Source organism: Chinchilla lanigera, unplaced genomic scaffold, assembly GCF_000276665.1.
Source record: "Chinchilla lanigera isolate Chin_1 unplaced genomic scaffold, ChiLan1.0 scaffold00081, whole genome shotgun sequence".
Lineage (NCBI taxonomy): Eukaryota > Metazoa > Chordata > Mammalia > Rodentia > Chinchillidae > Chinchilla > Chinchilla lanigera.
In genome coordinates this window covers 3,099,782-3,120,156 of record NW_004955482.1, presented here as the reverse complement: position 1 = coordinate 3,120,156, position 20,375 = coordinate 3,099,782, and the positions used below count along the sequence as shown (strand labels likewise).

Sequence of the window (20,375 nt, the reverse complement as noted above, 5' to 3'; positions counted from 1 at the left end):
GTTTTCATGTATTAATTAATTTAGTGTCCATGGTGATTCAGCAACCAAATCGCAATTTTACAGAAGCAGATGAGAGTCTGTTTGCTGAGTAAATCCATACAATTGAGTGGAGAAGCAAGAGCAACCACTAGATTTAGCTCTCTGCCTTCAAGCCCCAGGCCACACATCTGTCTCTTAGGAAGGTCGTTCCCACCGCACCCAAGCAGTGAGGCCTTTTCTGACCCTTTCTTTGGAAGACTCAAATGCAGCGGTGAATCAGCAAACACCTTCAGTGAGAGAGCCTGGCTGCCAGCATAACACACCATGCATTTTTACAAGAGCAGAAGTCACCCTACTCACCTCTAGAGAGAATCTCTGTTCAAAGCCAAGCCTCTTCAGTTATCATCATGTGTTTGCTGTGTGTTTGTCACCACAGTGCATGTCTAACAACTGAGTAATTACTCCTTCAACAGGAAAAACTTTTATTGGCATGTCAGGAATGGTATTCCTTGTTACAAAAAGGGGTTTCTAATTTAGCTTAAACCCCATCATTCCCTGTCCCCTCCCTCTTTGGGTAGAGAGGTGGATTATAACGATATTGATTCAGTTGATACTTATTCAGTCACTTACTCTGTCCCAGGCACTATTGTGAACAGATAAAATAGCTGAATCTCCACAAAGCTCTATTAGGTAACACGACAGGCTGACAGTGATTCCCCAGCCATTTCCAGAAACCAGTGACAGTGACTTTCTTTAGGGTTTTCATAGATGTAAATAAGTGAAGTGCCTGGGGATGGTTTCATCTGGGATTACCACGAAGGGGCTAGAATCCTAGCAGCATCCTGGTCACACACTGGTGCACTCCGGAGCTGTGAGGGAATGAATTTATCTTGTTTCACACTACTGAGTTTCTGGCAGTTTGCATGGCAGCTTGTTGTGGACTGATGTGGGATGTCTCCCAAAGGCCCATGAATTGAAAGCATCATCTGCAACCTTTGGTACTATGGAAAAGGCATGGCAGCCTTGGGAGACGGGGCTGGGGGAGGTTTTGGATCTTAAATCAAAAAAGATTATTGGGCCTCGGTCACTTATCACTGTTCTCTCTCTCCCTCTCCCTTTATTTCTTTCTTCTCCGTCTGTCCTTCTCACTCTGTGTCTCTCCTTTTCTCTCTCCTTCCCCCAGTCTTCCTCTCTCTCTCCTCTCTCTCCCTCTCTGCTTCCTGGTTACCATGATGTGAGCCGCCTCTTCCTCACCATGTTCCTGCCATGATGTGCTGCCTGACCACAGGCCCAAGCAACAAGGCAACCTGACCATGGACTGAAACTTCCAAACACATTGAAATACAGTGAACTTTATCTCTTCTTTAAGTTGACTGTCTCACTTATTCTGTGACAGTAAAGGAAAACTGACTAGTGCACAGCGACAAGAAACCAGTACAGCCCTAGTTGCTATCCCTAATGTCCTTGGAAGAGAGGGAGAGTGGAAGGGAGATTTGAAGTGTAGGGCAGCTGAGGCAGTGTGGCCACAAAGCCAGACACACCCAAGTCATCGCAAGCAGGAAGAGGTAAAGAGCAGAGTCTCCCCCAGAGCCTTTGGAGAGATCACTGCCTCTGTTGCCACATAGTGAGTCTAGTGTTAAGCTTCTTCCTTCCAGAAGTTGCACAGTGAGTTTCTGTTGATTTAGGCCATAGCATCTGTGGTCATTAGTTATGGCAGCCATAGAAGCTGTTGGAGATTTGTTCAATATTAGCTCTATTTTACAGGCGAGGACCCTGAGGCACAGGAGTTGAAGCAGCTTGTTTGAGGACACATAGCCAATAAGTGGTCAAGACAAATTCACCCCCCCCATAAAAACAGCGCACACACACAAGCACTGGTGCACACTTCCCAGCCAATGCCAGCTAACGCTCCTTTGCATTTTTAAGGAGACAGCAATTGCTTGCTCAGGCTGCCATAACAAAGTATCTTACAGTAGGGAGTGGAGTAGGGCTTGGGAAGTGAAAATTTATTGTCTCACACTCAAAAAGTTCAAAGGCCAAGATCAAGTTGTGGACAAGTTGATTCCTTTAGAATCTCCTCTCCATGGTTTGAGGATGGGGTTCTGTCCTGGTGTCCTCACATGGCTGCCCCTGTGTGTGTGTGTGTGTGTGTGTGTGTGTGTGTGTGTGTGTGTCTTAATCCCATCTTCCAAGGACACCAAGTAGATTGGATTAGGGCCACCAAAACAACCTTAATTTACCTTAATTACCAATGTGGATGCCTATCTCCAGAGACGATCCCATTCTTGGACATTTATGGTGAGGACTTCAACTCATGAATTTTGGGAAGAACAATTCAGCTCACATGGGTTAGGTGGTAATGTTTCATACATTTAAACAGTTCAGGAGACGTGGTGTGCTCTTGAAAGCGATGACATTCCCCTGCCTTGCCCTTTTTATTCCCTCTATTAACTGGAAAATAACAATTTGCCATAATGAGTCACTCAGAGTCCAAGTACACCAAATCCATCACCACTGTTTTTATTTTTTGCAAATGATTAAATATCACTTTCTTTCCATTTATAGCATAATCTAAGTGACAGCCGATCCATCAGTTTGTCTGCTGATGTTTAACTACAGCATTTTGCATTCATTATTCCCTGCTTATATCATTCTTTTAAAAAGAGGAATAACTTAATTCTGGCTCTTGACAGCAGGGAAATTAAATGGTGAGCCATAAAGAGGAGGATTTCTCTGCAAAACAAAATACCAACTGTGAGGCTGTGAAATCAAGCCAGGACTATGTCACCCCTAAATGAGTTGAACAAGGACAAGTTTCTGGGATGGCCTCTTGCTTCAGAAAGCTGAGAGGCCTTCTGACCTCAGATGCAACTTGCCCAATGGTACAACCAGTTTGGGAAGCAGCGTGGCAACACAGAGAGGTAAAGCTACAAGTCCCCAAGGAAGCAGGGATTCTCCTGCTGTGTCAGATGTTACATCTTCAGTCGATTTTACATGATGGTTAAAATACACACATGGCTGCACATGCATATGAACACACACATAAATATTTGGGTGAGATAAACAACCATATCCACTCACATACAGCGTGGTCTTGGCCCCAGTCAGTAGGCTCCATAAACCATGGATATCTGGACCCTTGTGTCTGCCAGTCATTAACCCATTGCCCTGACAGCATCATTGCAGCTGGACAGGGTGAGCAAAAGATACATTGGGTACTGGATCCTTGAGGAGACCTCTCTGCCCCAGCAGATGTGAAGATGTGGGGACCCACTTTAGTGATGTCACGGGCTTGCAGGACACCTTCTCTGCACTGACAGCACATTTCTAACCCAGTAGATGAAGAGCACATCGTCTAGCGGGGTTCTTGGGGTCCATGGGAAATGCATTTCACACTCGGGAGTATTGCTCTAGCTCACATGCCTTGTGACATGCAGAGCTGCCAGCACCAGGTAGGGCTGACAGGAGAGGGCACTGCAGGTATGCCAGGGTTGGGTGCAATCAGTGCTGGTGGGCAGAGAGAAAGCACCAGGCTGACTCTGTAGAGCAGCAGGTGTCGGGGGGATAAAGTTGCAGCACAAAGCTTATGGAAGTCTCTGTGGGATACTCAGAACATGCACCCTTGGGATTCTAGACAAAGCCACGTTGCCTAAGCAGCACACTGACAGTTGTAAAGACATAGCTTGTATTGGGCCCGGGGAGATATGGAGCACATAACCACCAGAAAGAGGTGACTATCTATGTGTCTGGGACTTCCCATGTCAGCTGGGCTTCATCAAAGTTGCAGAGTGTCCAGATCAGATGGGCCCAGCAACACTCTTTGTTAGAAGTAAACGCTTCATCTGGTCCTGATCTTGAGCAGGACAGAGGACGCTGACATGTGGCCGGAAGAGATGCCCCCTGCTAACACTCCTGGGTCTCAGCATGCTTGTATCAGTCTGCAGCCCCGACTTCCTCCTATGTCTGCCCAGCAAGTGCAGTAGGTGTTCCGTGGAACTAGAAGGTGCAGCTGCCACCAGATCACTGTGGGGCCTTTGTGTACACAGACCATGAGGTAAGAAAAGTCATGCTGGTGGAAGAAGCTGACTGGTTGGTGGGAAGAGGCAAGGCTGCTCCTGTAAATGAGGGTAAGAAAAAGTACACATGGGACTTAGGACAATCACCCATTTCTCTTCCTGGCCCCATTTTTAACTGGGTAGTGCATACTGACTCAGATCTGACCACAAGGTCTCCCCTTCTGAGCACAGAGGGAGGTCGGTCGGTCGGGATACACGGTGAGAACTGAGAGCCTGAGGCCCTCCCCGGAAGTGGGAAGCAGTTTGTGTCACTCATCTTGGGACGTGGTGCCCTGAGGACCCCAGAGAAGCTGCTTGCTGGACAGGCGTACGGTGGCTGAGCAGTGTGGTCTGGACATGCTCCGCTCAGGTCAGCTGCCAAGGTCACCTCCTCAGCCTAAGCCTGGGTCACTGCCCTCTTTAGTGCACACCATGTGTCTGCAGAGACTGTCTTTCCTGGGTCTCCTTGCAGACTACGACTGAGCCAGGCCCCTTTCCTTGAGCAAAGAGTCTTCTAGTGGGGACTCTGGCTTGAGGATTCCCTGCCCACCTGGCTGAGATGGGCTTTGCTCAGCCTCCTGTCTTACCATCTCTCCTGTCATGGGAACAGCTCTGCATCATGTTGGAAGAAGGTCCAGCTCTCTGCCCCTCTGTTCTGATCCATTGTTTCTCAGTTGTCTCTTCTATGGATGCTCTGGTTTATATCTACCGTGGCCTCCAGAGCCCTGTGGGTTTGGAGGTGGGCTTTGAGTGGTGATTGGATGAGGGGTTCTGTCGTCAGTAGTCAGCCATTGATGAGCTCATAGTTAGATGTACTATTAGGAGGGGGTATGAGGGTACGGTGAGAAGAGGCAGTCACTGGAGGGGGGCCCCACAAGGGTGTGTCTCTGGAACATCCCTGAAACACAGTATCTGATACCCACAGTATAGGGAAGAGAGGTGTCGTAGTTTGGAGCTTATTGCAAGGTGAACAATATAACACAGGGCACATTTTATAAGATTATTTATAATAGTCACCAAAAGAAACATATCCAAGAGAGTGCAGGGAATCTGTCCACATATTATAAACCAGGAATTCAGCTGAGGGCCTGGATCCTGTGATCATGTCCTGCATGAGTTCAGCTGAATATCTAGAGCCCATAACAACGCCTCCCATGAATCTAACTGGGGGCCCAGAGCCCATGACAAGGTCTCATGCAGGCCTGTTTAACGAATCTGTGCTGGGAAGGTCCAAAGGTCAGTGGTGGAATCTAGAACGCCTGTACCAGCAGGATGAAGGATCTGTGCTAGCAGGCTGAGGGGTCTGAACTGTAGCCAGGAATTGATGCTGAAAGCAAGAACCAGAGCTCCCCTGAAAAGGACCACAGGCATCCTCAGCAACAGTGAGGTTCCGAGCTCCTCCGATGATCAGGACAGCTGAGTTCCCATCAGGAAATCCAATGCAACAAGATTCTCCAGAAGACTGGCAGTCCACCATCATCCCTGCTGGAGCCAGGCAGGGATGCTCAAAGTGAGGACCAGAGCTTGCCCAAAGTGAACCGAAGGTATTCTCAGTGCCAACCAGGTCCCAAGCTCCTCAGAGGAGGAAAACAGCCAAGTTCATCAGGAAAGCCAGCATGACGAGCTCCTCCAAGAGAACCAACAGCTCCTTACAGCTTCTACCAGCTACCAACAACCTCTCTCAGCTGCCAACAGCCTCTCTTCTTCCTCTCCAGGTCTGCCTCTTATGCTGCTGGCAACAGTCCTCAGGTGGGCCTCCCACACCCAGTACCACGCTTACTCAGTTCAGCTGGGTGTTACAAGCTGACCACCAGTTGTCAGTCCACCACAATAGATTTCTTTTGGTTCATGTTTTCAGTCTGTAGAGCGCACTTTCTAAGGAAGGCAGGCCGCAGTGGAACGGTGTGGGCGAGGGGCGCCTCTCCAGGCACGGTGACCAGAAGGCGGAGAAAGAAGGGAGCGGCTGAGCGGGGAGGTGAACCCTTCTGGTGCTGCCCTCCGTGATTGGGCTCTTGCAGATCCAACCTCCTCCTCGCAGCACACGCAGCAGTGGGTTTAACAGTGGATTAGTGCACTGGATAGTACAGAGTCCCCAAGATGTAATGATTTTCCACATACAGGAGAATTCCGAGGAGGGGTGCAGTTTAGATCTAAACCATAATAATATCCCTCCTCCATTCCTCCCTTCACTCTCCGACCCCTGGCTACCATGCCGTAGGCAGCTTTCCCTCCACCGTCTGCCTCTGCCGTGCTGTTTCTTCACTGGAGCCACACAGCTATGGCCAGCAAGTGGTGAAATCACGCCCCAAAATAACTCTTTGCTCCTTACATTGTGGGTGTAGGGTACTGTGTCCCAGACGGAGAACAAGACCAAGACAAGGGGGACCCTACCGAGTGCACCTCTGACATCTAAGGAAAATGCTCATGATGGTATAGAGCTTGTGCTCAGTTCCTCTGCACCTCTGAAGAAGAGAATGAGCTGGGTGTGGTAGGGCAGCCTGTAATAGCAGCACTCTGGAGGCTGAGGCAGGAGGATTGTTGTAAATTCGACGCCAGTCTGGGCTACAAAGTGAGCTCAAGACCAGCCTGAACTGCATAGTAAGACCCTGTCTCAAAAAGACCAGAAAAAAAAGAAGAGAATGGATGAGGCAGAACGGTGCTTAGAGAAATGATAGCACTGCCTAATATTTCCTGAGCGTTTTTTTGTACTGGGCCTAAAGGGTGATGTATTTATGCCACTGAGCGCTCATGGCTTTGGGAAGTAGTAGTCATAGCATTCTGTCTTGGTATTGTGAGGAGATCTCCAAAGGGATCATATGTGTTTACCAGTGTTGGACAGCTAATAAAAAAAAGACATAAGAACCAACCCTTCTCACTGTTGTTTTAAAGAATAGTATAATAAAACACATCTCATTTTTTCAAAAGCCCAAATATTGCCATTTGCACATCTAGTAATAACTGTCTTTTTTTTGACTATTTCCCGGCTTCTCGATATTTTTATAGCCATTATGTCCACGTTTTTGAGTGAAAGAATCCCAATAATTGTGACTGTTCTATGGTTTTTCACTTTGCTTATCTCATGAAATGCCATACTTGGCCCCACGTTACGACTTCTGGTATGATTTAAACACAGGACCACCCTGGGTCCCCTTGAGCAGCTAAAATGGTGCATCTGTCAGACGGCTCTCACCCCGCCCTCAGGTCACTGCAGAGTTACGATGTCTGCTCTTTTTTTAAGGCTGAACACATGGCGGTTGGCAACACAATCATATCTTTTCAAATTATTGTCTCCCTGAGAGTCACACGCTTGCAGAGCCAGCTATCTCACAAAGATGAAGTGAGAGGTCCCCAAGAAGGCAACAGGGGACAGCAGAGATATTTCCTGATGGAAAACAAGGTCCTCGACATCCTACAGGAGCCAACCTCTCATTTACTCACTACACTTATTTTGCTGGATGGTTGGTACCCTGCCTGTGCTCTGCCACTGGTCTGTGCTTTTGGAACTGATCAATTTTTACCTCATTTGACTCTTAAAAGACCATTCTGAGAATTCAGTAGAAGTACAGAAATGTAGACTTATTCCACACTGTGATTTAATCATTAAAATTCATCACATACCGATCATATTTGTTTAAAAGCCAGACATCTTTTTAGGGGGTCTTCACGTGTCAGGAGTTTTCATGTCCCTCAGTTTTGATTGCATGGTAATGGTGGCTGTTTATGTCAGTGGCGGGAGAGGGGACTGCATTTCCCACAATCCCCTTCTCTGCAAGGGTTCAGCTGGACCTGGTAGAAAAGGACCCTGTGCAAGCTCACCGCAGCAGAGTGAAGGAGCAGCCTTCACTCCTGAGGGCAGAGATGATGACAGACACTGAGACATGTCCCCACTTGCAATCTCATTCTCTGTGGGATACGTCCTCAAATCTTCATCCCACTTCCCGTCCTGTGACCAGCAGCAGCCCCAGCACACCCTTAGGTGCTTGGCTGCACACCCAGAAAGCAGCACCTACAGAGGAGTGACTGTCAGGGAATCACCCTGCCCTTAACCCACTCTGGTAGCTGGGTGTGCTAACTTCCCACAGTTCTCTGGGATACACCCTGAAATGTGTGCCCTGGAGATTCCTGTGTCCTGATGCACAGCCCAGTATCTCTGGAGGTCTTGCTAGACCTTCTACCTTCCCTTTCCATTCCCTGAATTATTGGCTGTATTCACAACTGTACAACTGCTATTCTTATAATAATTATTTTGTTCTGCAGGAGTCATGGCTGCTCTGCAGATTCAACATAATTGACACAATGGTGTCACCTCTGACCCAGTAATTAACTCCCGTGCAGTTCCTCTTGTAGAGGAAAGGGAGGAAAGGACACTAACTCACCCTCTCCTCAGATTCCTTCCTGACTCAGCCTGAGCGCCATTGTTTTAAACTTTAGCCGGAAGCAAGGTACCACCAAGACCAAAGCGAAGCCTCTGGCTCCTTTAAGGACTCCTCTGAAGAGAACCACTGCTTGTAGAAGTGATGGAAGAAAAAGCACCTAGAGGTATCACGGCTTTGAATGCATGTACATCAGTGAAGTCAGCGGTAAAGAACCCAGTGGGGATCAAATATGTCTTCTCAGTGATTAAAAAAAAGAGAGAATATCTAACTGCTGCTGATTTTGGAACCAACTGCTCTGCATGCTACTGTTGTTTAGGGTTCACCTCTCACAGGAGGAATCTGAGCTATCTTTGTTTTTTCTTCTCCTTAAGCAGCAATGGCCAATGCAGGAGATCAGTGACACTGTTTCAAAGTGACCTCGACTCTTCACAGTGACTTTCCGCTAGGTTGGCTTCCTGGGTGTCTTCCTTTCTGAATCTCGGCCCCTGCTGATCAGGGAAGGGCCTGCAAATCGCTGCTCAGATCTTAGAATTGCTTCCCACCTCCACCGCACATCCAGAACCAGGAAGAATACACAGATCAGAGCTCATCTGCGTCTCTGTTGTCACTTCTCCTTTGATCAGGTTTCTGCCTGGCTGTGTCAACCCACGGAGCCTCAGGACACACTCTGTGGCTCTCCAGTGACCAGGATTAAGGGTCAGCGTGAGAAGTAGGGCTTGCTTTGTGAGGCAAGGCTCTGCTAGGTGCAGAGGGGCAGGTAGGTGGGGGCTGCAGGCCCTGCACGACAGGGAAGGACCTTTTCTTGCAGGGTTCGGGGTTCCCATCAGCTGACTTCCCTCCTGTGAGACCCTGGGAAAGGATCAGAATCCCAGGCTCAGGGGCCTCAGCCTCTCGCAGGGCCCTTGTTGGAGCATCTGCGCTGGCACCAGGTAGATGGGAGGAGCTGAGGATGTCAGACAAGGCGCTGGGAAGTCTCCCAGAAACCACGCTCCCGTGTGTGTGTGTGTGTGTGTGTGTGTGTGTGTGTGTGTGTGTGTGTGTCCCTGCATGCATGCGCTCGTGCAGAAGTCCAGATCTCCCTGGCGGGGTTCTGCAGGAAAACACGGCGCCTGCCGGGACGAGCATTTGGAGGATTCCCACCTGCTTTCCCGAGCAGACAGTGCAAGCCCTCCGAGAGCATAGAGGAGAGAGCGCAGACTGAAGAACAGAAATGTCTCCTCCATCACTGTCATCTCTCCCTCTCCGTCTCTCCCTCCCTCTCTCTCTCTCTCTCTATATATATATATATATATATAAAATCTTGTTTTTCCCCCACTTAGGAATGTAGGTATGTAGAAAAAATCCCTCGCATCTAGGTTAACTTGATCGTGCTGTATCGGGAAAAAGTGTAAGTGCAGGTGGTTCCCTACGAAGCCCCACGGACCTCTTACCCTCTGCTGTCCTCCGACTGAAAGTTGGAGCAGAAGCGCGGCGCACGCCCGCGGGCTCCGAGGACCGAGCGTCCCCCAGCAGCGAGCTGGGGAGAAGCCTCCGCAGATGGCTAAGGAAGCCAGCGCAGGACTCCTCCGGAACCCTTCTGACCCGGGCGGGACCGAACCGGGCGTGCCCCTCCTCGGCCCACCCTCTGTGCCGCCGGAGTTGTGGGGCGGGACGCGGGGAAAAATCCTTACCCGGGAAAGGGCGGGTGCCGGACCCAGGGGCAGCGGCGCGGAGGGGCGGTTGGCACTGCTGAGGGGCCGGCGAGGAGCAGCCGCGAGCGCCGGCCGGGCAGGTGAGAAGAGCTGCGGGGAGGGGCCCCTGTGGGCTGGGCGTAGGTGGGCTGGTCATGTGGGTTGGCTCAGGGCGCAGGTAGGCTGGATCCCGGCTAGGCTGAGGGCAGGGCACAGGTGAGAGGGATACAGGTAAGCTGGGGCGGGGCCTGAGAGGCAGCCTCTCTACCCCGAAGTGTTGGGCATATGTTCCAGTTCTTGCGCCAGCGGAGAGGGTGGCGCAGGTCCAGGCCTCCGGATCCCCGGTGCGCGGGAGCAGGTTGGCTATGGGCGGCTCCTCGGGGAGCGGTGGGGTGCGACTAGGTCGCCTGGTCCTGGTACAGCTGCAGGGGACGTGGATGGACAACGGGGTCACGGTCCCCTCCTGCGAGGTGCAGCCGTGATGCTCCGGGGTGGAGGAGGCGGGGAGAAGGAGCTGGCTAAGTCCCTAAATTGTGCGGGCTGGACTGGAACTTGCGATCCTCCTGCCCCAGTGTCACTGGGTGCTGGGATTACAGGCCTGCGCACCATGCCTGCCTGTTGATGTGTTCTTAATGGGCTTGGGGCAGTTATGTTCCTCTTGTTCCCAGGGGCTGAATGTAGATGTAATGGCTGGAACCCCAGAATCTAGCTTAGACCCTCTGCTGACTTCACTTTTTGCACAGTGGAGCAACAAGAGAAAAGGTTCTGAGTCTCTATTGAAGCCTCAGCTTTAACCTAGAATACTAGTCTAATAGTTGACTATGTCATCTCTAAACTGTACTGGCTTGAAAAAGAAACAAACGTCTGTTCTTTTAAAGTGACAATTCCAGGTCTTTCTGTGACTCACAGCTGAACTTAATCTTGTATCATGTACCAAGGCAAGAACTCCAAATTTTGCTCTAACTGTGGGGGATTTTAAGCACAGGAGTAACAGGAGCAGTTCTACCTTTTTCTAAGTATTCACTTTATCTGATTTCATTGTAGGCAGCTAAGGTAGATAGAAATTAATATGCAGTCAGACAGGGACTGGCTCTTAAGGAAGTCAGTGAAAATTAGACACCAGAATTGTGTCTGGAGGGCAGCTGAAGAAAGCCAGGCCTCAAGATAAAGACGCAATGACCGTGCCTCCCTAAGGAATGAGAAATAACTGGGAATTATACTACATGCCTCCCTAAGGGATGAGCAGTAACTTGGAATTATACTATAATTAGCCCCACCTGGCCCAGGCAGTCCAGCTAGGAATTGATCACCCAGGTAGCTGACCACAGCACTGAACCATCTCTTCCCCAAACGTGCCTTTCTTTTCTGCATGTACCCTTGCTATGTCACCCCATCACTACAGGATTAATATTAAGTAAACAGATATCTTGTAATCTTATTGGTTGATTATAGTTTGACCCATGTTGTCCCACTTCGTGACTTTGTACCCACCTTGTGATTTTGCTCTGTAACACATTCTTAGAGAAATGACCTTTGTGGCAACTGACTTTCCTGTTTCTTCCTGTCTCCCAGGAGCCATCTCCCCATTTTTCCTACTCCGAACCTCCACTGTTCCTTGGAATTCATTCTTTTATTTCAGGAGACACGAATTCGGCATATGTGGCATCTAGCAGGTTGGGAGTCACATTTCTCCTGTGTCAGTATGACAGCTCACATACTCTGGACCCAAAACTGGAAGTAGACAGTGGCTGAGGGCTTCTGCATTGTCCAGACAGAAGATGATCTTTGAGTTGGGCTGTGGTAGAAGTGTTGTTGATAGTCATATTGGGTAAATTCAAGTATTTTGTATTTTTGGTTTATCAAATGCATGGAGTATTTTAAACCAACTTTATGGATTGATAATTTATATACAGTAAGAATACACATCTTCTATGTATGGCTTGATGTATTTGGAGAAATATATGTAAATCTGCACACTAAGGTCGCCATCATAATCAGGATGTAGAACATCTCCGTCATCACCCAAAGTTCCTTCATTCATCTCCTTCTTAGTGGACACACACAAAAATGCTTATCACAGGCAAACACTTATTTGTTTCCCTTTTAGCTAAATTAGATTTATTTTTCCTAGAAAATCACACAAGCAGAACCGTATAACATCTGTGTCTAGCTTCTTTCATGCTACAAGTTCTTTGGGGTTCATCTGTGTTTTACGTGAATCAGAAATTCATTCCATGTTTACAGCTATTATTTTATTATTGAGAGTACAGATTGCATCATTGCCTTATTCTCTCACATATCCATAGACATTTGGAATGTTTCCAGGATTGGCTGTTATAAACAAAGGTGCTACAAATCTTCATATGCAAGTCACTCTGTGGTTCTATGCTTCCATCTGGCCCTGGTAAATTTTAAGAATGTAATTGCTGGCTCACATGGTAGCTATAGGGTTAAGCTTGTTGCCAACCTTTGCTACAAGTGTTTGTCTCATCTTATCTTCCTACTAATGATCCATGAGGGGGGTCTCAGCTTCTCCTCACCAACTCTTTGTACGTCAGACTTTTAAATTCTCTTCTTTTCCTTACAATCCTGATTGCATTCCTGTTCTGACAGGAATTGCATTCCTGTTCAGACTTGAGAAACACAACTTATTTCCCAGCACATGACAGATCTTTCCAGTGAGAGGCAAATGGGAGTTCCTAGACAAGACTTCTGTGAAGCTCTTAAATATGGAGCAGCCTCTGCTCACCAAGACGGCCTCCCAGGAGATAGAGTTGCAAGGGGAAGTCTCCCTGAACTGCAGAGCCTACGGGCAGGCCAAGGGCTAAAAGTTGGGCTTCTTGTTCTGGTGTTTTATTTTTTGGGGGCTGGGGGTTTCTGGTACAGGGAATTGAACTCATGACCTTGTGCTTGCCAGGCAGGCGCTGTGCCACTGAGGTAAACCCCCAGCCCTTATTCTGGTGTTTTATAGCTATGTGTGGATAGCTCAGAATGCTCCTGGTCTTGGCCTTTTCAGCTCATGATATTAACATCATGGATCCTGCTCAAAGCAGCTCTTAATTCCTTGCAGCTTTCTTGGGAGTCTGAAATCTAGTGCCTCTGAGGATGGAGCTGCAGTTGCCCAAAGCTGTTTTGTAGTCAGGTTTTGGTGGGTCCGGGGTTCTGCAGCTCCAGGATGCAAGGTCTGAGTCAGGTGGAAGTTCGAATTCTTCTGCCAGTTTACACAAGGAGGGGAAGGAGGACTTGGGGATATGAAAGGGAAAGAAGTGCATCCATTGCTGCTCCTAGAAAGCAAAATGGGAGACAGGCAAAGAAGCAGACTGCCATGTGCACCACAGGGTGGTATTCAGACTCTCGACACCTGAAATTCACCTGTAGCATGGCAACTGTTTTCAGGGTGGATAGCGCATGGGTGTTGCAAAGTATTTCATTGGCTTTTCTCACTGGAATATGCCATTTCAAATCAAGTGGGGCCTTGAATTTATACTGCTTCTTTGCAAGCTGCTTATTGCCCTAAATCAGTTCCTATGGGTCTCCTCATTGATTCTGTCCTTGTCCTTTTCTTTCTTTTCACTTTAGTGACTGAGTGCTGAGGGCCTTCAGAGACTTTCTCACTGAGACCTTATCTGCTTAGGACCTGTTGTGTCAGAAACCTTTCTCTGGGAGGAAACCATCTGGAATCAAGTGGGTGTTCAGAAACCAGGCCAAGACTTTCCCAACGTTGTATGCTCACTATAGGTCTTTATCATGTAATCAATTGTGCCTCTATTTTTAAGCAAATCTCAGAATATTTAGAACAAACTGTTACGTTTCCTTCTTAGTGCAACTGGAAAGCTTGTACTGTAAGTGAGAAAGTCCACAGGAGCTGACCTAAAGTGCAGTTTCTATTTTAAACTAAGGCAGGAGTGGATCCCTGCAGTACCGTTGTGCAGTCGCCAGTCTGCCCTTTCTCTGACGAGCAAACTTTCATCCTCCAGATTCAGGGCAAGGATTATTTCATCTGCGAAGTGTTCCTCAAAGTTCCTCGGGGTCACTAGCTGACCCAGCACACTGCTTGTACAACATTTCAGATTTGATTTATCGTAGCACTTACCACACCGCCTTTCCATCATTTTTAAGAACTGCTTTCTTAGGAAAATCTTGTTCCTGTCTGCGGGGACTTCTGAGCTGGCCTCTCTATAGAGGTTGAAGGGGTTGGTTCTTGAGGTTGGAATCTTGGCTGGCTTCTCCAGTTTTCAAAATTGAAATATATGGGTTGGTTAAAATATACCTCTAGAGCAGAGTTAAACGTCAGACCTCGGATGATTTGTAGTACCTACTTATAATTGTGTTTGAGTAGAAATCTAGAAGGACACTATTTTCCCCTGACTGTTACAGGACTCCTCCTGCAAATTGCAGGACTTGCTCTGTCTAATGAGTACAATTTCAAGGTGAATGATCATGAGGAAAAAGATTTCTTCAAAACTCTCACCTCTTCTTACACTCATCTCATCCTGTCTGCCTCTTCTCATGCTCATTATCTCAGAGTCACACAAGATTGCAGTTACTTACTTACAAATCAAACTGTGCAGTCTCTCATTCCTTCTTTGTACTGTTAGACTAGAAGGCGCTCGCAGCAGATGCTCTCTGGCAGACTTTCCTTATGTCTGCTGTCCCACCTCCGGTGTCACCTCTTTAAGGAGGCCTTTTCTGACCACTCTGACATCCTCACTCAGTCACTTCCTGCCCCATTACCCAGCGTGACTGTCTTCAAGGCACTTAATTTGCAGTAAGCTTGACTTTGCTTACTTTTGAAAATGTATTTATGTGTCCACTATCCGAGTTCTTCACTAGACCATCAGCACCAAACAAAGTGCACAGCGAACTGACTCAGCACCCAGGACAGTGACTGGTGTTCCATTTAATGACTTCATTCCTAGATCCAGCTATTCATTTACTGATCGTGAACAAAATATGGTACTCCATAGTGGTAAGTGAAACAATGGCACCATGTGTATGGTGGCGAGAGTGCAGGTGGTGATCACAAATGGTGCCTTCCTCATGTTGCTCACACCTTTAAGTGATTTCCTGCCCTTGCTTGTTAGTGGGACCGGGGAATCGTTCTAATACCATATGGTAAAGTCGTGGGATATTACTTTTATTATAAATAATTGCCCAAACATAGAAACAATGACAATATCCTTCAATAAATAAATAAATAAGCAAAACCTGTTGTACCACCATAAAATAAATTATTCAGCAATAAAAAGTTAAAGTTCAGATCAGTGAAAAGTAAAGGGACTAAAATGAATATTTCAGAAAACAAATCCATGAGCGCTATGTACTATATGGTTCTAACTATGTGACATTCATAAAACAGTAAAACTATAAGAATAGTGAAATAGTTAAGAGGTATTAAGAATTCATGGAAGAAAAAGATGAGTAGGTGAAGCACAGGAAATTTTAAAGGAATAGAACTGTTGTGTTTCCTGCTGTAATCATTCACAAATGACATTATACATTTGTCAAATCCCGTTTATCTTTATAGGAAGAGTGAAAATTAAAAAGGAAATCAATTCGGGGGCAAGGTATTTCAGAAAGAAATGCGCTCTTTCTGTGTCAACAGAAGTTATTACGGATGTATGTCCAATTCATTACAAATGCATGAAGTGACCTTGCTGAAAGGGTGAGGCAAAGCTGCTGACCTAGATAACTTTGTTAATGGTATTTTTAAAACTAAAGGCAAAAGGAACGACTCATAGGCAGTAAAATACAAATGATTTCCCACAAGAATACAGGTGGTGGATTATGATACTGCTGTGCATATGTACCAGAAGTGAACAGTGTAGAAAATTGGTAGTGGATGCTGGAAGTCAAATTTCTTATTATGCATAGGCAAGAAGAAGACATTGGCATGATACATACAGTGATGGGTGTGAGTAGAAGACATCAATGAAATCTCAGGTTTCAATCACTGCAAATACAGACCCTAATTTTTATCAATGTTTATAGATATGCGTATGAGCATGAGTTAGAATTCATACCTCTAACTCTCTGCCATGTCATATGAGATGACTTATAGGAAAAGGCAACCTAGGAACAGCGAATGCACCTAGAAATAACGTGCTGTTTACTAATACTATTCTTCGATAACAGAAACCAGGAATCCTTGGAGAAATGGCTGATTCTGTGACTGAGGCAGACTATATAGAAGGGAAGCCCAGAGTATCTTGTACTGCCTGAAAAATTGTGCACACACATATTTTTTATGGGTGTGTTCAAGGTGTACAGAACCCAAGAAAAGTAATACCTTCTTACCAAATGTGGAACACTTTTTGAGTCAATTTAATTAAGCATTAGGCTATAAGTCAAAGTATTAAATAAATATCTGTGAGAATACACCAATAAAATACATGATTTAGTAAGTGGGAGGAAACAGACAACTATTTTATGCAGAAACGTCCCAAAGACATTATATGAACTCTCACTGTAAAGCAGGGAGCGTGAGCCTCTATTCTTCAAGAGGGAGCTGCCCAGACTCACTTTCTTGCAAAGAGCACAGTGTGGGAGTTTGGAAAGAATGAGTAGCTTTACAGAGAAGAAACCTGACAAATGCTGCCTCCCCACGTTATCAAGGGCAGCATCACCAGTCTTAAAACCTGTTGGTCGCGCTCTTGATATGATGCGATGAAAGTGTCATCTTACCTCTGTGACATTCCTCCCCAAACCCTTGACCAACATCGAATCATTGGAAAGCTATCAGATAACCCCAATAGAGAGCCATCTTACAAAATCCCAGAAGTGTGCTGCTAACAATTGTCAAGTTCACCAAAAGTAAACTCGGAGAGGCTGTCATAGCCAAGAGGAACTTACAGAGGCATAAGAATTACATGCCATGAAGGGTGGGAGTGGTGGTGCACGTCTGTAATCCCACCTCTCAAAGGGCTGAGGGAGCAGAATCTGTGTGAGTTCAGAGCCAGCCTGGGCTACATAGTGAGTTCAAGGCCAGCCTGCACTACACAGTGGGACCCTGTCTCAAAACACCAACCAAACACACACATGCAATGTGGACTCCTGGATGAAATCCTAGAATAGAAGACAGACATTAGGTAAAAACAAAAGAGATATAAACTAAGTGTGGACTTTAATTCAAAATAATTAATGTTGGTACATTAATTGTAACAGATTGTGACAGCAAAGAGTAACATATATGTGGCCACAGAAATCTGAGGTTCAAATCCACACAGACGGAGAAGAGCCACACAATGATTTTAAAAAGATGAAAGTAAGTTTAGTATAAAAATAAAGCCAATATGAGCATAGTCAAATAATATATTACCACACAGTGAGGCAGGGGACAGCAGCAAAGATGAAGGGGAATCCTCTGGGGAAGGATCTTGCATAAGACGGAGCCTTGGGCAGGTGAGAGAGAAAATGCCACATCACACCGTTTCTCAGTTCCTTAAGTACTGTGTTCAAACAACACTGACTTGGTGTGAACAGGTCTGTGTGGCTGGAAGGACCTTTCCCAGGCATCACTAGAGTCTGGGAGCAATCAGTCCTTCAAGCGCTAACAGTTATCTCTACATACTCTTTTCCCAGGAGATAGCCAGCCTCCCTGCAGAAGGGCACCCGACTGAGGTCACTTCAGTGAACTTGCACATTCCAGATGATTCTCATCACTTTAACCATTTCCCTGACAGATATACCACACTTACGTATGCTATTAATAATAGGGAAGACTGTGGAGGGAGAGGGTATAGTGGTATGGAGAACTCAGTGCTACCCACTCTGGTGTTACATGAGTCTAAAAGTGCTTCACAATACTCTAAGAATAGCAGAATCCAATAGTCATTCAAAGTCTACAAGAGTGGCTGAGTTTTCTCTCAATAAGAATGTATATGCCTTACCATATCATTAGCTTCCTGATGCTATACTATTGATATGTTCTCCTTACATCTCCACAGCTGTCCAGGAAGGAACACTGCCCACCACTAGTAGATGTATATTTTTAGAGTTATTTATAGCTAGTGGTAGAACAGAAGGACCCTTTCTGAATATGCTGTTCTAATAAAATTGACCTCATAGGAGGAAATAAGATCAGAGCTCAGGTGTCTGAATACCCGGACCACAGTTAGCATCAAGGGACATAAATAGCATAGATATAGGTAACTCACAACTCCATACTATTTTTAACAATCTCCTTATCTGCCCCTATCTTTAACTACAATGGCTGTTTAATGTATGGCTAGGTTTCCTCACCACTCCTGAGTATCCATAGCAATGGGTTGAGATCCAGAGAAAGTGGTCCATTTGCTTTTATGACAGCATCGCATAAATCAGAGGACCTTTTGTGTTGCTAGGTGTTCTAAATATCTTCACTCAGCCTCTCATCAGAAGTTTCACAGCTGTAATGTCATTTGCCTTCAAGCCATAAAACTTCAGGTGTGAGGAGCTGTGACAAACAATCTGAACCCCATTTTATTTGCAGATGAAGAATTGAGACCCAGCAGTGATGTGTTTTAGCAAGGTCTGGATGGCTTGTGGCTAGCATAAATACTGTTAACTCTCAGTAATGAAATCACTGGCCAAGAACACCATGGGCACAAGAGGAAATCTGCAGGTGGGCAGCTCTTGGTTTCCTGGCTTCTCCATGGCTGTAGAGAAAACCAAGCCTGGTTTTCCTTCATGGTTCCAATGTGGCTGCCATTGTCTCAGGACTCACACTGACGTTCAGAGCAGCCAAAGTCCGGAAGGGGTGATAGTAGAGACTTTTTCACATTTATCATGGAAGTTAGGACCTGTACTGGAGGCCTCAGTGGAAATCTCATGCTGTTTCAATGTTCAGAGCCCAGCACATGGGCGATCATGGTTCCAACACAGCAAGAAGAAACTGACTTTATCTTTGCAGCCTTCATTGGCAGGTGGAAAGGAGACAGAGGGGTGAGGTAGAATTAGATTAATCATCCACATGTGACTGCCACATGGTACGGCTAGAAGGTTAGAGAGACCAGAGCTCAGAGAAAGAGGGAAAGCCATGGAGGGGAGCCATCAAATAGAGACAGGGATACATTGCCCAGGATCTGGCCTTTTTCCCAAGAGTATTTCAAATTAAGCAGAGATATTATGTGATCAGGTTCTTCTTTTGAAAACAGTTCCAACAGGAATGTGGAGGAAAGACCAGTTGAGAGGCAGGGACAGTAGATTATGAGTTACGAACATGCCGATGGTGGCAGACGTGGTGGAGGTGAAGTGAGATCCCGGAGACAGGTGAGGTGCAGGAGGATAGACGATGGTACACTGAGGGCAAATGCCAGGTGCCTGGTGCGGCGGCTGTATGGGTGCTGTTGTGTACATGGACAGTGGACAAGGAGCAAGGCTTACTTGGTGTGGGGTTAAAAGGTGTTTATTGAAACTTGGAGCACTCTCAATTTATGACACATGATAAAGTCTAGGTGGAGTTACCAGCTGCGCTGACACCTGGAGCTGGAACTCAGCAGTGTTCTTTGCTGGAGATCCTAAAAGGGGGTGTCACTGACATGCAGTTTGTAACAAGCACCTCCATAGTGTAGAGACCTCTAGAAGTTGTAATCAAAACCTAGAGGCTTGTGGCATTCTTTAAATTATCTTTGAGCTCAGCCTCTACTTCTGTAGCCTTTGCATTTCAGAGACACCAGAGAATATAATTAGTGTACACTTCTCCAAGGTCTAGGCTCCACCAAAGCCCCAGGGCTGAAAGACTACTTCAGTTTGACAATAATATAAATATGATTGGCAAAATAAGGTACAGGAATGAGCAAGAGTAAACGGTAATGTTCCACCGATGGAAGGCATGTGAAATTCAGAAAGGTGTTCTATGACACACTCTATAGGACTCCACCCTGAAGTAGAAAACACTTGCCAAGGTGAGGCACAGAGCAGGAGGTCCTACCACTGCACTATTTGCTGAAGTTAGTTTTGATAGAACAAGTTTCTATTCACATTGCACTTACCATTTATCTTGATTTTTTTCACCCTTTTGGTGTCAGGACCAAAGGAACTTGTTCTGGATATAAGAGCAGCATAGATCTGAACAGAAAAGGATGATGACCCAGGCCAAACATTCCTATTTCTTTCTGTTCAATCTACTGCCAGCTGTTGGTGAGGTTTGCTCAGAAATGTGTGGGTAAAAACATCTGGAATCAATGAAAGAGAATGTCAGAAGGATAATTAAATTATTATAGCTGCGTGATTGTGAGCTGCAAGTCCAAACATTTCTTTTAATTGATGATGTAAAATCTAATATTCAAGGAAAGCATAAATCCTAACATGACAAA

At 46.3% G+C, this 20,375-nt stretch overlaps 1 long non-coding RNA gene across 1 annotated transcript; it reads right to left on the bottom strand.

The window, feature by feature from the left end:
- Nucleotides 1-2,489: 2,489 nt before the first annotated feature.
- Nucleotides 2,490-10,145, bottom strand: LOC102007121. The gene is made up of 3 exons (XR_263825.2): nt 9,841-10,145; nt 4,622-4,759; nt 2,490-4,094 (listed from the first exon to the last, which is right to left on the bottom strand). It is a non-coding gene; the product is annotated as an uncharacterized LOC102007121 (long non-coding RNA).
- Nucleotides 10,146-20,375: the final 10,230 nt, after the last annotated feature.